Raw genomic sequence first — 27,955 nt, 5'->3', positions numbered from 1 at the left:
CCTCCCTCACTCACTCACTCTCCCGTTTTTCTCTACCAGGGGCTTTAGTGCGCGCTCTGGTCTCAGCAAAGAGACAGTCAGACGGACAGACAGACAGACAAGGGACTGGGTGAATGAGAGAAGGAGAGAGAGATAGAGAGAGAAAAGGGAGAGACAGAGAGAGTGAAGGAGAGAGAGGGAGAAAGAGAGAGAGAGAGAGAGCGCGCGAGGGGCTGTGTGTCCCAGCCAGTCCACACCGCACTCTCCAAACACAACCACCGTCTCGCCACGTTCAAATGAAGATCTAAACGAGCACAACACAGACAAGAGCCGAACCAGAGAATAATACCGCACACGCTCCACGTGCGTGTTTTCTATCCGATCGCCGCCGAAGATCGTTAATGCGTTGGAGGCGGCGGACAAGTCGCGGAAAGAGCCGAAATAAGAGCGAAGAGACGGGAAACAGACGGAGAAGAAGGAGGCAGAAGAACCTGAGGACGGATTTCTTTCCTCCACGTTGTTTTATTTCCCCGGGACTCGGCTGTCATTACTGGATGTAAAAAAAAGAAGAAGAAAGAAAGACAAGAAAAACAAAAGACAAAACAAACTCTTGACTTGTCTTTATATAAAGAGAAAAAAAAAGAGGAGACACTGAGTTTCAAAGTGACCGCAACATGGTGATAAGGTAAGAGTGTGTGAGGAGCCTGTGAGTTTGGAGCTTGTGACAGTCGGAACTGAAGTCGCTGCCGCAGTGATTTCAGGTGTGCGTATAGAGCCTCATGAAGTTGCTTCCAAAACACTCGGCCTGTCTGTAATCCGTTACACATATTTATACTGGATTTATTCCCTGGTCCTGATCTAAACGGGCTCTATTCTGGCTGCTGCTGCTGCGTTTAGGGACCTGGCCGTGTCTGTCAATAATTGTCATCGGTATAGCTATAGTTCAGAAATCGCCTCCGAATGCGCGCAACCTTGAATAGGCACAGCAGCGCTTTCCTTTCACAGCCTCATTACAGCATGAAAAACGCCACAAAGACCAGTCAATACTCTGTGGAGTATCAGCAGCACTTTCAACTACGTGTGTGATTGTGCGGGTGCGGGGGGGAGTGCTGTGTGCTGTTTGTGTTGGAGTGTGAGGGGCGACCAATGTCAGAAAGCTGTTTTCATTTTTTTTTTTTTTTATGAAATCATCACCACGCACCGTTCTAAGTGGATCTGAGTCTTAACTGTGCTCCAGGAGCGGGCTGCAGTCGCTCTGCTCCCCTGTATGTTGTCAAAATTGTCAGAATCGGCCAACTCCAACATGTTATTTTAAGCCCACTTTGAGCCGTGACACTGTCATGTAAATACAGTTCATGTCGAGCAGCCTTTTTAGAGTTGTGGAAGCCTTTTTCACTGAGCCGATTGTGAAGAATTTTCAAAGTGAATACCTGCGACTCTCCAGAGATCCCTCGTCTCATCTCTTATTTTTAGAACACATTTTCGCGGGGTTTAAAGTTGACTGTCTTTTTTAAGAGCTCACACATTCAGAATAATAATATTTTAGAAAAAACGAACAAACAAACAAAAAATCTACAAAATATGAGTATGAGCGAACAGACTCAGCCAGTCACGCAGACGTTCTGTCAATCAGGTGAAAGTGAACCTGTATTTCCAGCGGAGGTGCACACCACCTGTGCTCAGTGTGCCAGTTGGGCCACTAGGGGACTCATTCTCTCCAGCCACTGAGGCGAATGCAGTAGAGAGGGGCTATACGAGCCATGAAGAAGGGAGCTTAGTTACCATGCCAAGACCTCCCTCATTTTACTTGAAAAAAATTAAATGAAAAACTTTTGACTGGGAGTAGAGAAGGATTTTAACATCAATAGTTTTTGTCAGTAGAATGAGAAAACTTGGCTGTTAGGAGGCATTATGTTGTTAAAAAAAAGAGGCTTTATTGAAAGTGCTTTGGATGTGCCATCTGTGCACATGTAGCCTTTAAAAAGGCTATACATATGCATTGTAATATGTTGCTGTCTGAAAAGGCAGTGATTGGAGATCAGGGATGTAGGTGGCGGCGAGTGAGGTGTTTGAATGGCCAGTAAGTGTGAACGTGTGTCTGTGCATGCCAATTAGTGTGCATGTGTGTGTTTGCTCAAGCAATTCCCAGGTTATGGCCAGTAAGCGCTCCAGGAGAGTACACCCCAGCACCTCCACTGTCTTACGTGTTTTACAGTTCCAAGCTCAAACAAATAGCACTTACCCAATTTTGACACAGCGCAATTAACGCTGTCACTACACATTCGATTTCCAATTTCGCTGTTGCGACAGTGCAGCTCAAAAGAAAAGACAAAATGGATATGCACCGAGGTGGTGCTCGATTTAAGTGCTGCCATCTAAAGTCGTTGAAGGGAGCAAAGTGTCTCAGTCATGGAAAAGCGGCGCTGGCGCAGCCATCTTCTCTTAAACCCTCATCCTTCACCTTCTGGTATATATTTACGCCCTCCAAAAATAATATATAGCTTTTTTTCTTTTTTTGGAAAAAGCCTAATCCAAATTGTGAAATTTTAACTGTGTGTGTGTAGGATACAAACAGTTCATGGCATGCAAGACATAAAACAGAAGAATGATATAACGGCTTAGAAAGTGCCTATAAGGAAGTTAGGGTATTTCCTTGTGCCCGTGAACTACCTTCTTCTCCAGTTCTTTGTGCCTGAAGCACATTCGGAAACATATTCCACATTTCTGACCGAGTCTGGAACAGACGGAGCGTTTTCAAGACCGAAAATTAGAACAAAATCAACTATGTCTTTCAGACGTCCTTTTTATCTGTAGAACTCTTCCAGTGCACATTTACCTGCCAATGTGTTTTGCTACATGAGTTGATCAAAGGTTAAGCTCATACATATAAGCTCATTGACAAAATTGCCTTTAATGTAACAGAGGCTTTCTTCAAGGGCTGCAGGAGCTTTTTATATTTCCTTATCCAAGTCCCTCTACGGCTCAAAGCCAAGCTCTTTCACAAACAAGTGTGCCTGCACCTCTCAGTCCCATTGTCTTAGCACAGCCAAGTAGCTCTGACTCACCAGTTTATTTTCAAGAGCAGAAAAAAAGGAGCTGAGAAAAAAGTTTGTTTTCTATCAGTGTGTAAGTGTGCTCACACTTGTGCGTGTGTGTGCGAGCAGTACTTCAGGAATTCCAAGGCCAGGGACCCTATTACGAGTGTGGAATGAGAAATCAACACTTACATTACAAAAATGGATACGTAAACATCGAGGCCACAATTATCAGGCGCCGTGGCGTTGGAACTGGAGGAGATGGAGTGCCAATAGGTCTGTTAGCAATCACCCCCCTCACTGCCTGCCCTCTGTAATCAGGTGGGTGTATTCTACCTTATTTTGTGCCAGCAACGGGCCGTAACAACTACCCACTGACTGGCAGCCTGGCTGGCTAGCTGGCAGGGTGGGTGGTTGGCGGATGCCGGAGAAGTTTGAAGTCTGGTGGAGGTCACAAAGGAGGGGGGAAATAAAGCAGAGGGGTATCAAAATGTACGTGTGGTACCAGCGTTGTTGTGTTGAACACTGGACATGTGTGTGTGTGTGTGTGTATGTGTACCTTTAAGGTTTAGTTTCCTTATGTTTCAACCGATGTGTGCCTGTGTGTCAGGGGCCCCCAGCCAACTACAAACCTACTTCACAGTGGCCGGCTTGATGCATTGTGACAAACGAGAAAGCAGTTTGATTTCGCACAACACTGAGCTGCGCCACGGCATAATGAAGTGATCATGACTTTACCCTTGGTTCACTTTGGCCACGGTCCCACTGTTTTTTTCCCCTCTATTCAATCGCTTCACTCACTTATTTACTTGGCAAGCATTTCCTCCTGTAACCTCTAGTACTGCATAACTAGCGTCAAGGGTGGGTTGCTTGATAAAAACCACCGCTACGGGGCATTGGTTTTACACATAGGGGAACGCTAGCAGTTTTTATTGATATTCAAGTTGCCACTGGGTTGGAATAATAAGAAGCCTATTTTCACGCCAAGGCAAAATCACCTCTACTGTCCATCACGCTGTCAGGGCGGAAAGCTGAGGCGTAAATATTAGCTGGCAGCGGAGGGAGCGCATGGACTGTGGCTGAGCTCCTCGTTTCTTCTTATTTACTCTTATTTTCTCGATTTATTAACCCTGTTTTCATGCGTCTTTCCACTCTCACATCTCTCTGTCTTCCTCTCTGTCTCAGATGGGTCTCATCAGAATGAAGAATCATGAAAATAAGTCCCTCCTTCCCTTTTCTCTCCCTCCCGATTCCACCACACAGATCACCCGCTGTGAAATATACCGGGATGCATTATAACGTACAAAGTGCAGTGTCACTTCCAACATGGCTCCACTTGGTGTTGGGTACAACACAGAACGTGTCGCCTCCAGGCTCTGCCTCCAGGCTTTGCATACAGGGGGGGAACACCGATGTGTCAGTAGAAAGGAGGAACGGCTTTCCTGCCGCAGCTGTCCTCTGCTTGCAGATTGGGTTTCAAGAGATATGATGGATGCCAAACGCCTGTACCCAGTTGTGAAGACATAGAAGAGAGAGAGAGCATGCTGGTATGGATTTGGATCGGGGTCACTAGCACTGGCAGAAGATTGGAATACTGTCCTTGACCTCCATTTTGGATCAGCCCCCATCTGGCAACTAACAGTCTGTCACCATTAGCACTTTGAGACAGTTAGGACCAATTAGAGGAACACTAAAGACTGCAAATGAAACATTATAATTCTGGTTTCAAATATGGCAAGATTTAAAATGATGAGGTATAAAAAGGAACCTCGGTAAGGACTTCATTTTGTTGCTACCCAAAACATTATTTCTTTTTATGCCCTTCCCATTGTCTCATTTTCTCTTATCTTAATTTTGGCTAAGGCTGAGAGCAGAATCCACTGAGGTTCATTTGAATAACTGCAGAATGAGGAAATAAAAGCTGGGGGAAGAAATCGAAGTGGCGGGTAGCTCTGTGCATTCATGTCACACAGCTTTATCAAATTATTCCACAATAGCAGCTACACAAGTGATGGAATTTCAATTAAAGTATGACAGTTTTAGAATTTGTTTCTGTTCGCGAGAGAGCTTGTGGGGGTTGCGTGCTGTGGGCTGGGGGTGAGGGAGTGGACGGAGGGGAGGGTTTTCGTGCAGAAGACATATTTTCCAGTCTATATTCTCTATCTACCCACCTCACTCGCCCCCTCCCCATCCGTCCTCCCCATCAAAAGGGAATGACTTAGCTGAAACACTTTTGTTCAGAGGCACTCTGAGGTTAGAGCCTGGAGCCGTGCAAAAATGGGGTGTTATGATAAAGGTCTTTGTGACGAGAAGTCAAAAATAGAGCCTTTAGTTGATAGGCTCTTTCCAAGAACAATTACGCTACCTGCTGTGCCAAATAGAAGGGTGCAAGAGATAAGTGCAAGGGAGGGTTGCTCAGCTCAGACTGGTGGCTAGCTCGTAAACTGGGAACGAGCAACGTATATATGACCCTCTGGGACTGTAAACTGTTTCGGGGCTGAATTTGTAACACACGCAAGCTCACAGACACTCACACATTCACGCGCCAAGTATGTGTCGACACACACGGGGATGTGGGAGACTGTATAATATAACTAACCCCAAAGATAGACCCAACACACACCGTTTGTTGCTGCAGCAGTGATGCAGAAAATTATTTGCATGAAATGAATGTAAAATAAAATGATTTCTTCCATCTTAAATAAAGCTCATAGAGAACGCTGATTTAGATTTGTATTTGATGGTCAGCTGCATTTCCCAGACTCCCACTGGAGCTGGCAAATAGGGAAAAAAAGCCATTAAAAAGTCCAGTAACATTGCCACCTAGCAATTTCACGAATGAAGAATGCATTTAATAGTGGTAGGATTTTTTCATAATTTGGAAGAGTGTCCCCCAATTTGTGCCATAATTCCTCGTGTGACACGTGTTGTAATGGAGTCCAGTGCCTCCAGTTCCCTCACAAAGTCTGGCACCCACATGTCCGAAGAGTGGTGTTTAAATATTTAGGGTAATCTCGCAGGCAAAGTGAGGAGGATAATACGAAAAGGGCAGAAAATCCAAACAGATTGACACTGGCATAGCGTAAATATTTATTCTTTGTTATTCCTCATGCGTCCCTCTCGTTTGAATTCAGATTTTAATTCCTGCATCACTACAAGGTTAGAAGTCAACGTTTAAATTCTGTGTAACCCCGGCATTCTCTCCCTACTCAATCTGCAATTATAGCTAGCTGCTTTGAAGAAGCCAGGCGGAACTAAAACGACTTTTCATGTCCGGTATAATGACTGCCATTTGGAAGCCGACATGGAGAGAGAGAGAGGCAGAGAGAGACAGAGCCATAGAAGAGAGAGTGAAAAGAGATGGAGGGAGGGGCAGAAGGAGGGAGAAAGGGGGACAATCAGTGGATGAAAATGGCTTAGGTCACCTCTGGTTCTGACCAGACGGCTCAAACCAATCGTCTTTCCCTCTGTCACTCCTCGCAGATGAATCTAACACATTTTTTTGTCCTTTTCTCCCCTCCCTGTGCTGCTCACTCAAACTTTCACCTTCTTCTTCCTCTGTCTCCATCGTTCCTGCCTTTGGTCTCCATTCATTTGCCATCAACGGAAGCTTAGCAGCCTTAAGACGGATTACAAGATGAATTGCGCTGAGAGACGCCGTATATTCTCTTTAGGGTGGGCCACTCCTGCCAAAGGCCAGAGCTGAGTGCCGTCACCTGGGCTAGCAGCTGGCTATCTTTTACACTTCTCTCGCTAATGAGGCCAGACAGTTGGGGCTGAAGTTATAGCACGGGCTGGATGCTGTGTTGGTAATCTATTATTTAGACTTGTGGGGAGGCTGGTCTCAAGAATTTCATGCATGCATTTTGCAAAGCAAATGGTAGCCCGGGGGGAATACAGAGCTCAGTGTGGGAAAGAAATGAGCGAGTATTAGACATTAATGTGAGTTGTAGCATTTCCTTGTGCTGCCTATTTCAAACCTGCCAAGAACCTGAGAGGAAACTTTTCGGTATTTTGTCTTTTTTTTTTTTTACATTACACGAGAATAGGAATGTTGTTCATACAGATGTGCTTCAACAGTGCTGACGACTCTATTCAGCGTTGTCTTTGTTGTTTTCGTTCAGTGTTTCTTTCCTTCCTCCATCCCTCCTTTCTTGATTTCTTCCCTTGTTGTGATATTTTAGGTATGACAGAGGAAGGTTGTGTTCATGTCTTTAAACAGCCAACACAGAAGAAGAACGGGTATATCTTTCCGCTCCCTTTTCATGTATATTTTAGGAACTATTTCAGAGGGGTTTCTGAGAGTTGCATCACACTGTTATAGATAACACTGCTACAGACAGCCCTTGTTTATATTTAGTAATGCTAGAAAACTATGACGCACATGACCCCGCCAATGTATTTATAGAATAATACCAGTGTTTAAATTTCCTTAGGTACCAGGGGATACTAGGGCGGTTTTTACAAGATGTCTTATTTTTTTTACAAGATGTCTTTCCCCACAGTCATATTCATTTACTCCGAGCATCCAAACATTAGAGAAGCTTTTTGACCTTGTATAAGTAAGACAATCAGCAAATAAGTCTATAAGTCGCAAGCATCCGGCAACTTTTACACCCCCATGAACCCTTTTGGCAATTAACTATATTTGGATCTGTGTATAGGCAAATCTACTGGGAGATGAGATGGCAACAGTTAAACATAGAAAGGCAGTTTTAGCCTGAGCTCTTTAGCAGACTTGGGTTACTGAAATGAAGTTCATGCAGAATGGCTCCAGATACCACAAATAGCGGAGATATAGATGGCATAAATAAGCAACACATACCAAACCCCATGAAGTCACCAAGTTATTCATTGCTCCACATGCAACACGGCTCTACATCATCATAATTTAATGTTGAGGTTTGCCACAGCGTGAAATTGTCCATGTGATGAAGACAAAAGCCAAAGTGTGACAACGTCGTAGTCTCACACAGTATCAGCTCTAACCACGTTACACCAATCCAATAATTGGACTAATGATTATGAGTATTTTCAATGTCACACCCCCACGCTCACATACAGGTGCAAATACCACCAGCCATCATGACATCCCTGGAGGGTATAGTTAACTAGAATTTTTTGTGACCTCTAACTAATACAAAGAATTTCCCCTGAATGTCTCATGCTGTTCAAGGAAGTCCATGTCAGGTGTAGGGCAGTGTAACCCTAGCTGCCACACTTAATCCTCCACCTATCCCTACCTTGTTCTTGCATGTGTTCTCTCGTCGATCTACCCTAAAGAAACATTCCAGGGGAGTTTTAGCATCGCTGTAAGAGGACACCATCATGCCTTGTGTGTGTTTGACACTTAGAAAGGGAGAGTTTTGTGCGTGGGAATTGGAATGTTTTGGGTACAGCCTTCTCTTTTTTCCCCCAATCTGTGAAAGTTTAACACAACATTCTACTTGGATTACATGATGTAAGGCAACAAATAAGCCTTAGCTTGGTTCCCCCTAGATCACAAAGGCTAATGAGAGGTTTGCTGCTAGATAGGATGACAACATCTCGGGCATGTGTGGATATGTGAAGATATGATTCTGCAAAGAAATGGTAACAGACACACATACATTATGCATGTGATTTGCAGGGCTACAAGGGAAGGGATCATTTGACAGTGGGTAAATACAGCAGGATAAAATATCTGCAAGGTTCTGAGGACCGCTCAGGAGAAAAACACCACCTGAGACCTTACCACCGTGACTGTAGTTGAATTTGAAATATAGACTTACTGTGAAATGGCTTACTAACTTTAACTGTCATCCATATTTGATGGCTTGCCTCAGGTCTAGACGAGGAAAATGGTGCCAATTAGAGTAGGTTTTATTTTAAAAGCATTAACTCAAAAAGAAAATTCATATACATCAAACAAAACTGTGCGGATGGATGGCAATTTGGCTGTCGATGCTGGCCATCAACCCTCAAGCTTTTAATATTGCAAATGGATTTTCCTCTTGCCGAACCTGATTTTCATTGCTGTGACACTCCAAGAAGTGTGTGTGTGTGTGTGTGTGTGTTTTACAATCCTGGGCTCTTTGTGTCATAGTCTATAGAAGGGTTCATTTGGTAGCCATGAAAACACATTACAATGCAGTCCCTTCCTCCCCTCTTCCCCCTGCTCTCTCTCCCATCTTCCCACCCTGTGCCGTTATTTGGAAACCTTCCCGACCGTCTATTGTGATAAGCTAAACACAAAGCTGTGGCTAGCTGCTAGCCATATTGTTGTCTTGCTCCTCCGCTTGGACTGCCAGCCTGCATAACACTGCACCAGGGAATTAACCTCTGCTGCTGTTTCTTTCATATTGTATAAATTTGTGCAACGGCCACTCCAACAGAGCCACAGGGGGAAAAGTACTCTAAATGTTGCCAAATTACTGACAGCTTGTCTCCAGCGCAACTGCATAAATACACAGTGAATGTGATAAACAGCTCAGTCTCCGTTGCTTGTGGCTGTCTCTAGTGCAACCTTTCCAGAAATAAAGGGCATGACATTTTTTTTAAAGACAAGTTAGTTGACGTGAAAGTGGGAAGTTAAATAAAGGATAGTGTAGTTCAGTCAATGGGACAACACTACATTGTCAGTTTGTGACCTTTCCCATTTGTTCTGACAAGCCAGGGTTTCTCTCTGTCAAAATGGCCTACGCCGTTTGTAAGCGATTCCTCCCTTCCTGTCCTTTTTTTTATATATATATATCTGCCATCTGCAGTGACTGCATGACGCCACAGCTTCTGTGTCATCAGTGATAACGTTCACACACACACACTGGGACTAGACAAGAGCGAGCGGAAAGGAAGAAAGAGGGGGGACAGAAGAGACAGCGAAAAAGAGTGCTCACTTCATCCTTTAATTGTGTCTCTGAATGTCCCAGTGGACTTCATTACCCAGGCATCCCAAGAAATCTCACTTGTTTGCTCTTGGAAACATGTAAAAGCGTTTGTAGTTCTTTTTATGTTCTCTACAGCAGCATGGTGCGCTTCAGTTGGGCTAGTCGAAATTTCTCTGTAGCACAGGCAGAGGCATATTTCAAGCAGTCAGGAAAGCTAAGGGTTTCTTTGCAGTGTGGAAGTTTTGATGATTATGCGCACAGCTAATGGATCTGATAGGTGTTTTCATCAGTACCCTTTACAGTAGTGTAATTGAAGGACATTTCCATGTAATACTATTTTTTAATTATTGCTCTGTTTAGAAACTCACAGTTTCATTACAGAAAAATCTACAGTATTCATCTTTTTGATTCCAGCTGAGCAGTGGATGACAGATTTCACATGTATAGAGCTGCTTTTGTCATAACTGTAAACCAGTTATTTGGTGGCATAATGCTCATTTGAAATGTGCCCATAGAAAAAATGCAATACACTATTTCAGATTTAGATTTTTTTTCTCTCCCTATGATATTGACATTAGTCATTTCATAAACTGTCTTGTTTTCAGAAATAGTACACTTCCTTTTACGATTTAAAGACAAAATATTGGTGACCTATTCAGCTTCCATAGACCTCACCCGAGCAGTGGAGGTAATTTCTGACTTCATTAAATCCGAGGCTAAAAATCTACAGCATCTCTGCATAAAAACACAGCAGGAGAGGTGATTATCTTTGGAAATTAGCTCACTCATTTAGAGCTGTGTGGATGCAGATGCCTCCGTTCAATGGAAGCCTATTATTCCAAACGACTCTCATTAAGCCATAGTGAAATAAGGCAAGCTGTGGAAGCAGTGAAATAAAATCTTTAGACTGGCTGTGCAGAACTCGCGAGCTACGCCGTCTTCATTAAGAGTTCTGACGTCAGGAGTGAAATGTAGAAAACGATTCAGTGTATGCAGTTGATTTCTACCTCTTATGCCCTATAGGGGGTTATTTCGTTTTTGTGTTTGGAGCCGAAGGAACCAAAAATACGGTCTGAGCTTAATGAGTGAGTTTAATAAAACGCTAACAATGAGGAGCATGAGTCACAGCTGATCTCTAATTTCTGTATTTCAGCGTAGACCTGCTGATCAGACGCTCTTTTGAAAAGCGTCTTTTACTGATCAGTCAAGCTGTGCTCTGCTGACTTCTATACTTCACAAGAAAAAAAACAGATGACACTCACACCGTGGCCTATGACACTGGTTCCCACAGACCATTTTTGCTCTGTACAGCAAACATTTAATCTGCCACTGTTTAATGTGTCTGTCCCAAACAGCCAAAGGCTCTGTGATGTCTTGATTAAGTCTGATAATAGCGTAGATTGCAACAAAGTGGTATCAACATCCTTCCCAATAACTAGCCTTTCTTCACAGCACAGCAACTTACATTAAGAGCCACTTCAGGTCAGTCTGTCAATCATCTGTCATTTCTTACTCATTCACATCCATACATCACTAATGGATTGATGGTGTTTTGTTTGCAGCACATGAGAGAAATAGCAGGGCATGGTTTTGGTTGCCTTTGGTTTATTGTGCAGTATGTAATTAAAATGAAAAGTAATCAACAGTTCAATTACCGTATGCAATTAACTTGATTAGAAATGTTCACACCTTGGCTGACTCTTTTTTTCTCTAGAGCTGTTGTTTGGTGAACACGGCCATGTCAGATTACATGGGATGACCCATTTAGACCGACTAAACCAGGTCACTGTCTGAAAGGGGCATCAGTGATTATTGTTTGGACAGTTTGCAGAAATTTGCCTGAGCTTTGAAACTGCGGCCGAGAAGATATTTGCATATACAAACCTATAAGAAGCTTTGCTAAGCAAGGTTTTGTTTCTCAAACTAAGGAACAAGTTATTGGAAAGTTATAGTCAATTTGACCTGTTGGACTTGACAAAACACTGACAAATGCTGAGGATTAGTCCAGGGCTGGGGTACATTAAATAACAACAAAACCAGCGCTGTAAAGCAAAGCACCGTGGGGCCGTACATCTGGACTTATTTTTTCCCCAGGATCCATTTCAAGTGTTTAACACCAGGGGAGCACAGTTAGGGGAACGAGTGGGGAAGGGAGATTAGATGGACTCTTGTCAAATGAGGGAAAAATACTGACGGGTCTCACGGTTCCCTGTGGTCTCAGCAACGCAGCATGTGGCCTTCATTTGCATTTCCCACGAGCTTACTCCTCCTTCTGCCTTTATTGTTTATTTATTACAACGGCCGCAGGTGGAAATCAGATGGCTGTCAAACCACCCCGATGTTAAACAAGGCTCTTTAATCTGCTGGCACAAACACACACACACGTTATGAACACACCAACACAGCAGACAGAGCTCTGTTTTTAGAGTGTTGCCCAGTTTATTATTGCTGTATGATAACCTCAGTCCATAGATTCATGTGCTGTTTGGCCGGAGCCCTAAACATCAGTAGCCTGTATAAAGTGATGGACTATACACATTAAAATTCGATCTCCTGCATCAGTACATCCAGTGCTGGTCAGGACGGCAACTATAAATTGCTGGCCATTATTTTCGATTAACCACGCTGACACCGTGGCCCATCACATTTCTTCCCATTTTTACCCCCTGTCATACTGGCGCCATATTTCCAGCGCTGTTTCATTTTAGATTGTCCCGAAGCATGATAACACAGACCAGTAAACATCGGGACACAAGCCACCGGGCGATCTTATTAATGGCGGAGCTGCGATAACCGTAGTTGTCTACGTCCTCAGTTGGTATCTCGATCTTCAGGCACATCCTTTCCAGGGCCTGAAGAGCAGGGGTGTCATAGATGGTGCAAAAGGGCAACGACTTGGCAGTTTATCACTGATATGCTGGGAAAGTTTTCTAATTCCCTGCATAGCCAATACAGAAAACGGGGTTGCCCAAACAGTGCTTCAAAGGCGAACTATTGCAAGGTCTCAATGGTTATGAAAGCCTTTGAAATCTCCCTTGACTTAGAAATTAATACATAAGTAAAAAGAAAAAAAACCCATAAGGAGATCCTGTATGTTCATCTAGACATTGACAGCGCGTGGTATATTAATTTTCATGCGGCAGGTTACACAACCTTGAAAGCTCCACATCACATTAAACCTAATTTGCAGATGGGATGGAAACAGATATGGTCATCTGCCAGCTAACATCAGGGACAGCAGATGCACAACAGGAGCAGACACATGACATCTTCATCAATTGCTCATTCTATAAAATAATGTCCCAAAGCAAGGAGAATCTGAATTAAAATTACAGCCACTACATTATCCTCATTGTTGCGCTATTACATTATGCCCATTCACCTAATTGTTGAAATTGATATTGATATTAAAATCATTGATTTGGCATGGAGCCTTAGCTCATTTGCAAAACAATGAGTTCAAAAGGCCGTAAGAGTAAACTGACTAGGTGAAAGCAATCTGACTGCTAAGCTCTTGTTTTGACAGAAACAAATTGTTGTGTCTGGGTGGAAAGTCCTTCTCTTAGTTCTTAATGAGTTTATTGGTAATCAATATCCCTTTCTCGTCCACTGGCATGTGACACTGAGGCCATGACCCAAGAGGGACCCTTAGACGGTGGAGTTGAGTGGGTCAGTGAGGATTGGAAGTCGTTTGTTCATGCTTAGACAGACAGGAATGCCCCAGTTTCACTTAGGTGAGAGGAAGGCAGGAAATGAAAGAAGCTTCGTCTTGGCCCTCACCCCGTTGCTATAGCTCTTTCTTGAGTACCTTGGAGGCATAATGTCTCTCTTTGCTTAAAATAAGGCAGTTGCCTTTCTGATTTTCCTCTCACATCCTGAATCTCATTTGAGTTGCTCCCTTTCTTATACGGTCTACACAAGCACATGCTAACTGACTTGGCTTTTGACCAGTTCTCTTTGAAAGTAGACCTCCTCAAAGAGCTGGCTATGCGTGACTTGTCAAATTCTGCACAAAATGCCAGTTTGCCTGTCAGTAAAAACTGCTTGGAACCCCTCTTCCAGCGATTCTGTTGGTATCCTGCTGATATAGACGCTTTTCTGCTGGTGGTTTTTTTTTCCAGGAAGATGAGGCCTGATCTCCCGGCGGGGGTCAGAGCAGTTGACCCTACCCTGGCGTTGGTCGCAGTCTGCGTGCAAAGATTTGATTCAGCCACACTCAGTAGAACAGCGGGGTGCGACCCGGGTCGATGTGGCATTGCCAACACTGATTCCATTGAGAAACCCGAGGCCCATTGAGAGAAGCTGATCGAGGGTGCCGGATGTTTTTGATTCACACTGCTGAGCCTCCATATATTAGAGTCAAATCAGTCTGTTAAAATTGGGTTTGTTTTTCTTTTCTGGAAACGGAGCTGGCAGGGTGCAACGGAGTTTTGCGATCCCTAAAAAAAGATGTAGTCTTCCTGCTACTGTTCACATCAGGCACACTGTACATGCAGGTCTGCACATTTTTGTTATTATTTGGCCTGATACAAAGCAGAGCAAGGGAGGGGGAGAAGAGGATATCTGGCAAATGAAAAACAATTAGGCCAGGTGCCAGACTCAAGTCAAGCATGTGAGCTCAATAAAGCACACTGTATTGATTTGTGAGTTATTCATTATTTGTTTTGGATGTAGAGAAAGTTCTTTGGAAAATGATTTTGGTGTGCAGTTCAGACTCTGAAATAAATGGTTTGACAGATCGTCAATGACCACAGAATATGTAAGTAAATGGCCTGATATAGATTTATTTTCCAATGCTCCCCCCTCACACACTCTCTTCTCATGAGTTGTTATGCTTAAAGCAAGACCAAGCACTCTCCTGCGTATTGGATTTTTGTCCAGCCTGCTTTCAAATGTGAAAATGAGGATTTATTTTGTCCTGCTGCTTGAGTAATGTGTATAAGAGAGCATGGCTTCAACTAGAAAAATGGAGATGGAAGAAGGATATACATCACGGCGTGCTTAATCTCTCTCATGACAACAAACCAGCCTCACGGGTGGTAACATGCGAGCATCGAGACCCTCAGAAAGCGAAAATGGCAGCTTTGTTTACTGCCTTCAAAATAAATGGCTGAGGCCCCGCTGTCACTCACAGATGGCACTTCCTTTGAGAAAAAAAAATTGCAGAGGCAGTGACTCGTAATAATGCTTTGGCATGGCGGCAGCCATTTTGCACAATCTCCGGAGGCACTGATCGTCACAGAGAGGCGTTGGCATTGTCTTGGCACTTGCCCGACCCCAGGCTCAGAGTAGTAACTGATAGCCAAGCTGGAGCTTGTCAGGCCTGACGTTTATCACTTTTGACATCTGTCCACACCATCTCTCTCCCCTCGTCTATAGCAGGCCCCACAACACTGACCTTGGGATCTCTTTCTCTGTTACTCCACTGCCCAAAACCTCCCTCCCCCTGCTTCTATGTCCTCATTTGGCTCTGTTGCCCTGTGTGTTGTTCTGTGGATATCATTTACCCGTTTAGACCCTGCTTTGTGGTCAAACATGACTCGCAAACTGATGTCCAAACACTGACAATGCCCTTTTTGGATTCATGCTTCTACACAACATTCAGCAGCTGTGGTGAATGGCTCCACAGTTATCCCAGCTTGACTAATAAATAAATGCTTATTGATTGGTTATTGTTGGAAATATATCGCTGGGAAACGCATGAGACAGACATTCAGACAACAGAGATGTTGTGCAAGAAAAAAAAATGTTCAACTGATTTCTGTCTGCAGATGGTATGAGTCGTTTTATATTGCTGTTTTATGTGTTAGTGCCAACAAGACAAAAGAAGAATAAAAGGGGGGGGCTGGTGGGGAACAAGCTGCCACACACAGCCCAGCGTTGACAGGCTGGCAGGAAAATGTCTGACACGATGTGTTGTGAGGGAGTTCTGCTGCTGCTGCTGCTGCTGCTGCTGCTGCTGCTGCTGCTGGAGTACAGTGTTGCTGTCTGACAGCCCAAAGGGAAGGGTCAGTGTGCCAAACACATCCAGACATACATATGTCTATATGGCATCCTGAATCAATTTGTGTCAAAGCTGACAAGAAAAATATGCTGCTTCTTACACACTCGGGGCCTTCAAGATTAGACGCTAATCATTCCTTTCTCCTCTCTGGCCACCATATTGTGCCAGGTCTGGGGGTGGGAGTGTCCTGTGAGTTTGTGTATTTACACTCAGCATAGAGGTATTGAGAGCTAGTCAGGCTCGCACACCGCTTGCAATCTAGAACATTTTTGCTCCTGAATTGATGCTTAAAAGGATAGTTCACCCAAAATTGAAATTTCACTCATTATCTACTCACCCTCATGCTGACTAAGGGCTGGGAGAAGTTTCAGAGTTATCCGTGGCTTCTCTGAGTTACAGGGGGTCTCGGCGTAGCAGTGCATGTCCATATAACGGTTGCAAATGGATACAAACTGTCTTCGTAACAAAAAGACACACCAAAAAACATCCAAATACCTCCATGCTGCTCGTATGTAATATCCGTCTTGTATTGAAGCCCCGAAATGCGAAATTGTCCCGAAAAAAATTAAATAAGTCTATATTTCAAGCTTGTTTTGTAGCGGAAGCTTGTCGAAGCTCCTTTTCCCGGTTCGTCAAATTTGGATGAACCAGGGTCCGTCCTCTTCCCGGTTCGTCCAAATTTGACAAACCGGGAAGAGGAGCTTCGAGAAGTTTCCGCTACAAAACAAGCTTGGAATACAGGCTTATTTAATTTTTTTCGGGACAATTTCGCATTTCGGGGCTTCAATACAAGACGGACAATACATACGAGCAGCATGGAGGTATTTGGATGTTTTTTGGTGTGTTTTTTTGTTACGAAGACAGTTGGTATCCATTTGCAACCTTTATATGGACACGCACTGCTATGCCGAGACCCCCTGTAACTCAGAGAAGCCACGGATAACTCTGAAACTTCTCCCAGCCCTTAGTCGACATGAGGGTGAGTAGATAATGAGTGAAATTTAAATTTTGGGTGAACTATCCCTTTAAATCGAAATCCACAAATCAGTTGCATTTACAGGATAGCGTTGCTGTTTCCTGGGCTACAGTGTGCATCCTTTTTACATTATGCTACTGTGACTCATCAGCAGCTCTCACCCCTGGCCTCCCTTATGAGGTAATTAAGCCCCTGGTTGTTTGTTTAGCTGTCTGCATGTGTGTCCTGTATAAAACACAGGGGGGGCATATGTTCTTCCTACCATAAACCCATTCAAACAGCGGGACATGAGTGGTGAGGAGGGGTCGACTGTGCGTGTGTGTGTGTGAGTGTGTGTGCGCTCTAATTAGGCAGGCAGAAGTGTATTAGCCTCACTGGGCAACAGCCAGCTGGGAGCATCTGGAGTCGTCTTTCATACTCACCAACTTCCCCACTACACACATACTTGTCCGCGCACACGCACAGAATTAGAAGTAGATATCTATGGAGCAGCAGTGTGATAAGAGAGCGTAGGTCAGGCATGACGGGTCATATGCACAGCTATTTAAGTCTGCCACATTTTCAGCCTCCCTCACATCATAGCCCCCCGCCCATGACCCCGTCTGGAGTCCTTGTTTTAGAGTAACGGTGCCACTCTCACGTCTCTCTCGAGATTGGAATGCCAGCAGCAGAGAGAGCAGGACCTCATCCATTTCCAACGGCTTCTGCACTCCCAAAGACGCATCAAAGCCGTCCCGCAGGACTGAAAGAATTTAGTTTCAAAGTGGGGTCTATATCTAAAATAATCCTCAAAGCCTCTTGCAATCACTCAGCTGTCCGTGTTTGTTTGGTTTAAGAATTAATGACAAATTGAGGTGACTATTTTGATCTTTTTTTTTTCTGGCTGGGATTCTGATTATTCAGTTCTTTTAAAACCACCTCTTCTATTCACCAAACTCTTGAGGCACTGCAGTCCCTGCTGTGTAAACTCTCCTGTTCATATCAATGACACACTTCAGCTCCCCGCTGCCTTCACTTCAATCCCTCTAACGTCCAACCGAGGTCGTGCGTAGGTGCACACTCGCCGCTGCACGAGATGCATCACTTCCTGTATCAGCTAAATATATTAAGAGAAAAACTGCTGCTGCTCAGTCAAGAGAGAGAGAGAGAGAGAGAGGTGGGAAAAAAACAGAAAAACCAAGTTGGCAGTCCAAGTATTTCTCCTGTACAGAGAGCTCAGTGAGCCAACTGAAATAGTGTTTCTCTGTGCTATTGATTAGCTGGTTAGGCCATGAAAAGCCAGGGACAAGACAGTCACTGAGCCCCTTCCTCCAGCTTACCGCCGCACGCCAGTGTGTCTGTTCTCTCACTTTTCCCTCTTTTCCGCTCCCTTATTTCTCATTCATCTCAATCCGCTCTGTGTACTGTATTTGTCGCCCTCATTCCCCTGCTATTCTTATATGTTTTGCTATTCCGTTCACAGAGAAAAAAAGCCCCGGCGAGCCGCATGCCGAGTTAGATCACAGGAACCCAGCTGTTCACAGTCAAGGGCCACTTCTTTTATTAGCCGTCAGTAGGCCGACCTGGTAGGGCAGTGAGAGGGAGAAAGAGTGGGTGGCAGGAGGAGGAGGAGCGCAAGGGCAGCAGGGGGCAGAGATTTCCCAGCTGTTAGTCCACCAAGCTCTGCCCCCCCTGTCACAGATTAAGTAGATCAGCGGGAACGCAAGCGCATACACAGAGGCAAGAAAAGACAGGTGACAAAACAGATTGAGATGGTTCTTTCCAAGCAGGTTACAAGTTGTGCGTGCGCTCCCAGTGTGCTTAAGTTTTCTGCTGGCTGGAGGACTGTTAAGTTTTGCACACTGCACTAGTGGAATGTACAGTGGGATAAGGCACAAGCCAGCAGGCGTGCAATGCCTTAATACCCCTACAAATCCCTTTTTCCTGCCTCACGTCTCTTTTATTTTTCCCTACCATCTCACAAACCCATGCCGCCTTTCAGTCTGTGGAGCACTGTTTTACTAGTGAGCCAGTGGTCTAGAAGGACACAAAGGACCTGAGTGTAAAACTGTATTTCTAGCTATATAACCAGACCTCCATTGTGACATTTTTACAATATTATTTTCATTAAGATTGCAAGGATGGTTTTCTGTCTTTGTTGTTGCCTCCACTCTATCTGCTTCAACTCCAACCACAGTGGAAACAAAACCACTCAAAACAAATAAATAAATAAATAAAAGTGGCAGTGATGAGAGCAGCACAGAGTGCTCCCATTTTGTGTGATTAAATTTACTGTGACAAGCAAGCATGCTGTGTTTTGGCAAAACATGTTGCTGTGGGAACCCAGAAACTTCACAATTTCCTGAACAAAAAAAGTGGGCCCACGTGAGGTGCTCAAAGACTTGACATGAGATTTGAGAGAGGGTCTTCAGCAAGTCTTTGCCTAAAGTCTCTTTTTACTCTCAAAGTAGTCAAGATGTCTGTATTGTATTTGCATATTTATGAGAAATGGGTGTCACAGTGATTAAGTTAACTGGGAGCCAGTTCTGCAGAGTGTGGATAATGAAATCATATAAAATGTGAAAGTCAGAGGACATTTTCTTAAAAATATCTCTGTCAGCCTCATGGCAGAGTTGGTGAAGTTGGACTTCAGCATGCCTTTGGTGATTCATGTCAAGAGATGGTTTAGTGGTTGCTGTGATTGTTGAGAGATGTTAAAAATATCCATGACAGACCTTTGTATTCTACAAGTGGTGGACGGGCACTTGAACTGTTTTTTATTTATTTTTTTTTAGCTGAAGTATTTAAACCTACAGGATGATAATCCAGGTCCTCCTGTGAGCAGGAATGACCTGAAGCAATTGTAAATCCAGAGCGTGAGTACACAGGAAAGCAGTTTTCACCAGACATTCATGTTGTGTTTAATAAACATGGAACCAATGTGGACTTTATTACTAAGTGCCTGAGACCAACGTAGCTCAGTTACCCCAGACAAGTAATTAGAGTTCACACTGAGGCCTGACTCTAAAATACAGTCATTATCCCAGCAAAAATACAAAATACAACCTTTCCAGGTCACATCACTTTGTTTGCAGCAGTAAAACAAGTTTATTTCTGCATTGAGCCACCATTATAGTAGCCCCAATCCACTTGCCAGCATTTTATAGAGCACAGAGTGATTGGGGGCGACTGAGAGATTCAATAAAAATGTGGTAACACAATTGGCCCAACACAAGGTAACTGTGTGAGCGTGACAGTATTTGTGTGGAATTTGTGCTTGATTATAGTATCATTTTATATGCCAGTGTATGTATGTGTGTGCAGAATAGTTTTCATCACCCTAATTTAACAAGCGTCTCGTGAGTGAAGCCCAAAACCAAGGCATCAAATTCTTTACAACCCCCTTAAGAGCTAATCAGCCATCTTGCAATGAAACACTCGAGTTTATATTGGCCCCATCTACACACAATAGTCCCAACGTATGCTTGTTGTGAAGCTCAAAGGTCTTGGCAAGACTGAAACTCATCCTGTTGTTCTCTTGGTGATTACAGAATGGAGACAGGAGAAAAAACAGGCCATAATCTGAGAAGGCAGAAATTAGGCCTCAAGTATTTATGGCAACTGCGGGCTGGAGTGTGGACAGAAGTTTCTCACAACAATGAGAAAATGTCCCTCGCAAAATTGCCCTTGGAATGGGAGATCAGCCGTGAATTTCCAATCAACTTGACTTTCCTCCTGTAGGACTTCTGAATCAGCAAAACATCTTGTAAATATGATGTCTAACCAGTTTTCAGGGACACAGTTTGCGGTGCGGCGTCACTGGGTTGGACCCGTTCATGTTGAGAATGTCTGATGATAAATACATAAATCTGCGTCATGGTGGGCTTAAATTAAACTGCTGTAATACGGAGTAGTGTTGTTGTGACTGTGGATGTGACTGTTTTACTAAGCTCTTGATCTTGGTACATGTTGGTAATCTGGTCAACAACAGGTCTTCTTTTTAAGAGTTCATCATACTGGAAATGAACAATGCACGCGGCAGACATCAGCATCCGAGCAGATGTTACTATAGATGATAAAAAAAGACATAATGCTACAAGCTGTGGTGACTCAGTCTCGCTCCAGTTGAGCGTTTAAATTTTTAGTCATCATTTTGAACCAAATCCAATGAAGTGCTCCCCCTCATTTTTCCCAAGAGACACCCCTTGAATGAGGATCTGTGGGAGGATCCCGCTCAAACTCCGGCTTTCAGTATGCCGGAGACAGGCTGTACGCTGTAAGACTATACACTTCATCAAACACAGTAGTGAAGGGGAAGGGGAGGATGACCCCACTCACATATACACAACTCTACTGGCACCATCACCAATTTATCACAAGTAATTTCCTCAGCTCTTGACCTATGACCCCTCCCTAGGGCTGTGTTTGTATTGAGGGCAATGTGCCACTGTCTGAACTGTCTGTCTGAAGCCTCCCTCGAGGGAAACGCCGGTGTTTGCAGGAGAAATATGCTGCTTAAGCCACTGGTGGTGAATCCCAGCCTGGTGCCCGGCGTGTGTCCCTGTCTCTGTGTGGATGTCCGTCATTGTCTCCTCAGCCCTCTGGTGTTTTATGCATGCTGCTCATTAGCCAGACAATGGCCACTTACCATGAAATGCCATACAGGGGCAATATGTCAGAGAAACCCTTGGGATGAAAGAAGGCAGCGGAAAGCAGTGCACTGAGAAAGAAAGAAAGAGGAGGGCGAGAGCAATTGGACAGCGAGGTGACTGTAAAGAGAATGACAGGGAGCGTCCATCGACAGCTTGAGAACAAAAGAGACCATGTGTGCGACAAAGGAGGAGGGGGTCGTATGTTTTCTCTCTGTGACATTCCCTGAATACAGAACAAGCATCACCTCGGTTCAATCCACCAACCTGCCACTCCGAGCAGCGACGTTCCGAGCGAGCCCAGTGAGTCAGGCTGCCCTGACCTCTTGTGCTTGTGAGATCTAGCAGAACAAGGCAGCGCCAGCGCTCCACGCATGCACCAGCCACACCGCTGCAAAACCCTCACTGAAGCACCAGCTCCCCCCCCCCCCCTCCCTCCCCTCCCCTTACATCACCGCGTCTGGAGGCGGAAGGTGGGGAGGGGGTACAAGATTAATGACGGTGCTAACCGCGTATTTATCATCCGGCTGGAGAGTAATGCGACACCTTTCTAATCTGAATATATTTCATTGGGCTGTTATGGCACTCAGCCCTGGGCCCCTTGTATGTGTGTGTGTGTGTGTGTGTGTGTGTGTGCGCGCACTCTTGTACCTCTCTGCGTCACTGGAAGTGTATTTGAATGTTAATCATATCTGCATGAGTTTGTGCGTGAGAATGCGTGTGCTTGTAAAAGCACGAGAGTACTGTGATACCGACCGGCCGCCATAATCGCTCGCGCTATCTACCCTGGCAAAACGGCCCTGTGGTAATTAGATAAAGATGAAGTTCCTCCTTTCAGCATGTTGGGGCCACGCTCCCTGAGATCCTCTCTTCTGATTCTCAGCGGCCTTATCAGGTGAACACCCGTCTCCTCATCCTCCTCTCCATTTCTCCCTCTCATTCTCCTACTACTTTTTTTTGGCACTCAGCAGAAATCAAGATGGATGTCTCCTCAAAAGCGATGGGAAGATAGGGAATGCACAAGGCCAAGATGAGGCCTGATAGGACCCACATTGGGCCTCCCGTTAGATTGGCTCCACTGTCACCAAGGCTGCCAGAACTACTGAGGAACTTTGGAACAGGAACAGCCTGGTTTAGAGGATACTCTGTTTTCAGATGGGGGACTCACAAGCTCAGTAGGTAGTTTGTCCACGTGTAGGACCGCACACAAATGTTGACTTATGCAATATTTGGCTCTCTTACATTATGCCATAGCTAAAGTTAGCTTACTAATCCACTGATGTAGTAGAATTTTAAAGGAGGGCTGCAGAGGACTGTGTGGAATCTGTTCTGCACACATTTTCTGAATACACCCTGGTGTTTGTTCCTGCATATGCGGTCAAAACATGGTCAAGTGCATTTGTAACAAGGTGGGATTAGCATGAGATGTAGCACTGGTCATGGGGAAAAAAGGATTTGCAAAATTCAGTGACAATAGAGAACATTTAACTGAAAAAGTGGTTGCATCAATAATTAAATATCTAAGCCCATAGCCAATTAAAATCAGTCACAAGGTACAGGCTCAGTCATGATAGGACTTTGTACTGTCAGGAATCCCCATCTTCAGCATTCAAAGCGTAAAGCGAACAGGCTTATATTCCACTCAACAATCACAGCAGTGACAAGGCCGTCGAAATTTTATGCTGGAAAGGAGTACACACATGGGCACGCTTTCTCGCACAAAGAGGCTTTCTCTTGGAGATTATGTGTCTTGCTTTCTTGTGTACCCTTTGCCAATCTGCCATTTATGCAAGTGAATATATTTCAGACTCCACAGCTTATTGTGCAGTTCATTGTTTAAGTTCATTGTAATGCAACAATGAAAGAGAGGGAGTTAGACGATGGTATTTCAAGAGAGAGATGTGGATAAGGCCATCTACCCACTAACTAACCTACAGTACACACCTACCTGTGCTTACATTAAGTCATCATCACAACAGCAGTGGCTCCTTGTACACATAAGACAATACTATAGTTCCATAAGACACTGCTTGGATACACCTTTGCTTGTGACGGGTAAGGAAGCCAAAATGTACAAAGACGGCTTACAATGTGATATGTAAAGATGGGATAATTTCCTCATGCCATTGCAGAAGTCTGACAATGAATTAACATGGAAAAAGACACAGGATTCACTTTTGAGTTTGTTATCATTGGTGGCTCAGGGACCAATTTCTCACCTGTCATGTACAAGATCCAGGTTCATTTCCCAGCCAGTGCAGGAACCTTTTCAACCTCCATCATGTCAAAGAAGAATAATGAGTCTGGTGATAGAACAGCACTGACTGACTCATGATGTTTCAGTGTCATTACCGCCCTGAGCATCTTTGGCCAGACTTCAGCACCATTCCCCACCATAGTGCTCACATGAATCCCCAGAGGGAGGGACAGTTTATCTGTAACAGTCAGCAGCTGGTGTCTGCCCCAAAGACTCCAATAGCCCCCAGCTAGCGTTGCCACTTCAGATTCTAGTCATTTAGCAAACAAGTCAATCATGCGCAAGGCAACTGCCAGTGACTTGCCAACGTCCCCAGTGAACCCAAATATAGAGACAAGGGGGCAAGGAAGAGCCACAGCCTTCTGGGTCACGGTAATTAGGTCAAATTTGGTCATCAGAAAAGTATCTGGGTCCAGCATTCTGCTCTAATGATGGCTGCTATAAAGTGTTTGTAATGAGAAAAGATCAGGGCCCCACAATGTCATCTAGAGTCCACCTTCAGCCCCTGCCATCGGCCAAATGAGGACGTTTAGAAATATGATCTGAAAACAGAATCTTTCATACAGTACTAATGTCCTATAGAAAAAGGGGTAGAATAAAAGTTATATTATATTGAGTATTTAGTAGTATTATAACACAACCTCTGCAATGATAAGGAATGGCTTCTCTGCAATACATTCTATTGGTGGTAGTGGGGTTCCGATGATCAAGAAAAGTGGGTGTGGCTGTTTTTTTCTCCACCAAGGAGTGTTTTGGGTGTAAAACTAATGTTTGCGATCAACTCAGAATCATGAAAAACCCCTAGTTTGACCCCTCACAAGATACTTAAGGCCAAATGTAACATTTTGGAATGTTCAAAAATCCAGTTACGGGTACCCCAACTTTGAGTAGTTTTTTAGGGGGTTTCCCACGGGAGTTGAATTTCAACATTTTAAGACATGATACTACGCACATTCCTAAAGACAATTGTTAAGAAATTTCTTGGTAAGGATTTAGTTCCCAGATTGGTCAAATATCTGCTAAAATGCCCTTACTGAGATGCGTGAGTAAATAAGCAAAGAGCAATTTGCATAGGAATCAGTGGCCACCCAAAAATTCTCTCTATAGTGAACTGGTGGTGCTTTTGTCTCTGAAGCTTTTAAGATCTTACACTTCTTTTGAAGCCAATGTGATTTCCCCCCCTTTTTTTGTACCACCCAACCTCCACTAGAAGTTTTTGCAAGCCAGATAGAATTCTATATGTCCCTCTTCTATCACATTCCTTGTGTGACATAACTGCTGTAGATGGGGCACTGGAAGCCTAGGGGTCGACACTCTTGGGCATCATGAAAGCATAAGTTTGACAGCTGACAGTGTTGGTGGTGGCATTAACATGCTTGCTGTGTTTTGTCACTGGGCTGAAGGGAGTGGTAATGTGTGCACCCAAATTTTCCCTTCTATTGGATTCAATTAGCTTCACAGAGATGGGAAATGCTATTGCTTTGTGGCGTTTTTTGTTTTTTTTCTGTTTATCATGTCTCTCAAATCTTCTCATTTGGTTCTTAGTTTTATTTGTCTGGCATTGACGTTGGAACAACTGGAGCAGAATTAACACTAGAACTGTTAATATCACCCAACCAAGTTTTCACCGGCTAAAGCAAGGGGTACTGCCTGTAACCACTATTTTATATATACTGTATGTATGATAGATTTTCTACATTAGAGAATACAATAACAACACTGTTTTAATTTAATAGCAAGAAGGTCATTAGAATTGTTTGGAGTTTTATATATTCTCATATATTTATTTTCACTGCAGCTGAGGAAAGTTAGCCTAACATAAATTATAACCATCCCCCCTTATCTAAAATGTACGTATGTATGTAAATTAATTTACTGTAGATAATTATAGCACTGACCATAGGAAAGAGCAGAGCACACTTCAGTGGGAAGGCAGTGTGTTTACTTTTGGCCATCCGTCTGTAGCTAAAGGTGAAATACTATTGGATTTACTTGCACAATCATGTGCCAAACAGTCTAAGTGCAATGTAAACATAAAAACAAGCTAGGGACCTCCATGCTAACAAGGTAACCCTTGAATTCAAGGTTACAGTCTGCTGCAGTTCTCACACACACACACACACACCCACATTTTCACATCGTCACCTAAGACACAGACACGCGTACAGGCATACACGCATGCATGCACAGACAAATACGTCTCTCTCCCTGTAGTGCCCTCCTTGGCAAAATCTCAGTGCCAGTCTCTTAATGAAATGCTCAATTAGGGTCTTTAAATAGGTAATTATGCAGTGCCTAATCCCCTAGCTCCTGGGCCCTATCTCATTTAGATGACACTTGGGCAGGCAAAATGGGAGGGGCAAGCACTGGGGCCTTAGTTTCTGTCATCAAAGCCCCTCTGTGGTGGCACAAGCGGCCCTGTTAATGATAAGGCACATCCAGGCAGTCAGTCAACAGCGACTCCCAGTGAGGGCCACTGACAGCATGGGAGATGGCAATGTCAAGCTTGACAGTGTCTTAATCATGTTTGTGAGTGTTCGGGAGTGGACTCTGTTGGGTTGGGCGAGCTTGTATAAAGGTTTCTAAGAGGGTGTTAGATGCAGAGCGAGAGCAGCAAGGACCTTTGTGTGTGATGCAGGTTTATATGCATTTTTGTGACTATCACCAAGTTAATTTTATATGAAACAAGGACAGAGGGAGAGAAAATCACTTCCAAATGTCAAACTGTGTACTTTGCTTGATGCCAAGCTTTGGCAGAGAGCAGTTCTGATTTCCTGTACTGACATTTGTTTGAAGGTGGCATTTGATTTGAATTTCAATCTCCCAACTGTGGCTGGAGAAAAGGACCTATTCATTCATTTTCACTAGCATAATAAAATGTCTTGTTCGTGCACTACAATATAGCATCACTGACGGAGAACTGCTCTTGTTGGGTTGCTAACGTCGCAATGGCAGGCATTTGTCTTTCGAGAAACGACAAAGGGGGAATTGTTGCTTTTGCCTGAGGGTGAACCATTGCTTTTCCCTGGACTGAGTTGCACAAGCAGCCTGCACTGCCTTTCATGAGAACAATAGCTTAGCTTGGCTAGAACACCTTTCAAGGGCGTCCAAGAAGTAAAAAAAAAAAAGAAGTTTAGCTTTTCAAATCTATTAATCAGCAAGCGCCCACATCAAAGTGCTCAGTAAACTTAGGTAAGAATACTTGAACCTGTGAAATATTGAAGCAGCTTTCTAAAATGCTCTTCATCCCCACCTAGCATGTCCTTTGACAGTCTTATCAGGATATAGATGGAAAAGCAGGAACAACACAATTTCACCTCTATCTGTGTATTCAGCAAAAACATCTCATATCTGTGATAATATTTTTTGTCCCATTGCCCTCCCCGTTGGCACTGATGTATTTCCATGCAAAAACCTTTGATAAGCTGCTGGTTCTAATGCTACCTGTCTGTTCTTTCAGGTGTTGACTCAGGCTTTCTTATCAAATCTGAGTCGTGGCAAAAACGCCAGCGCCCATAAAACACTGAAATACCAGAAGTGCTTGACCAACTTTTTCCCAAGCAAACACCTGCACTGGCGTGAGACAGGATAACATTTATGCATGGCTTGAAAGCCTGTTGATAATACAGTAGTCACATTATATAACATAACACACAGAATTCAGACTACAGACCAACACTATAACCTGTTAATCTAGCTTTGATTAGCTCTGTGACACAGAGGGACAAGAACTACTTAAGGAATCCACATGCACTGACACAAAGGCCTTATGATGAGTGCACTTATGAACACATCCACTGTATCACCTTAGGTAAAAGATAGCGCGCTGTGTGTTAGGCTAATTGAAGGGAAATTTGCCCCTCTTTGCTTTAGTGCACTACACAAACCATAATGTGGCATTACATTTTAGCTCAGGGTATATCGAGGCAAATTAGCATTTAGATAATGCGAGACACTTGGCATTTTAATTATTTTGCTGCCCTATGAGTGTAGCGTGTATGCCCCGAGCACCTCCTTGCATCCTTCATGTACGCCTAAGTAGTGCATTTACATACCAAACGGCCTGGCTTGTGTACAAAAGCAACTAAAATGTCACTACCACACATTGTACCTTGGTGTTCAATTGTTTTGAACAGATAAGAAAGCATATTGTTGACTTATGCCACATGCAACACAATTCTCAGCGCTGTGTTATTCAGTTATTTTGAAT

The 27,955-nt window shown here is 43.9% G+C and overlaps 1 protein-coding gene across 24 annotated transcripts in view; it reads left to right on the top strand.

The window, feature by feature from the left end:
• ptprda (protein tyrosine phosphatase receptor type Da) overlaps positions 1-27,955 on the top strand; it is a 365,455-nt gene that overhangs the window by 225,055 nt on the left and 112,445 nt on the right. For 10 of the 24 annotated variants that reach the window (XM_085806366.1, XM_085806371.1, XM_085806351.1 and 7 more), the window contains exon 1: positions 79-664. The exons of 10 other annotated variants lie outside the window; for them this stretch is intronic. The gene's annotated coding sequence lies outside the window, so the exon portion shown is untranslated. Of the gene's footprint in view, positions 1-19; positions 665-27,955 lie in introns of those variants that run through there. 4 more of the 24 variants (XM_085806356.1, XM_085806358.1, XM_085806354.1 and 1 more) reach the window with 2 other exon arrangements.

The sequence above is a fragment of the Trachurus japonicus genome, chromosome 18 (genome assembly GCF_045865225.1).
Source record: "Trachurus japonicus isolate A0001 chromosome 18, Traja_1.0".
NCBI classification, from domain to species: domain Eukaryota; kingdom Metazoa; phylum Chordata; class Actinopteri; order Carangiformes; family Carangidae; genus Trachurus; species Trachurus japonicus.
The sequence above is the reverse complement of the archived record's forward strand: the minus strand, read 5'-3'. Positions and strand labels throughout refer to the sequence as shown.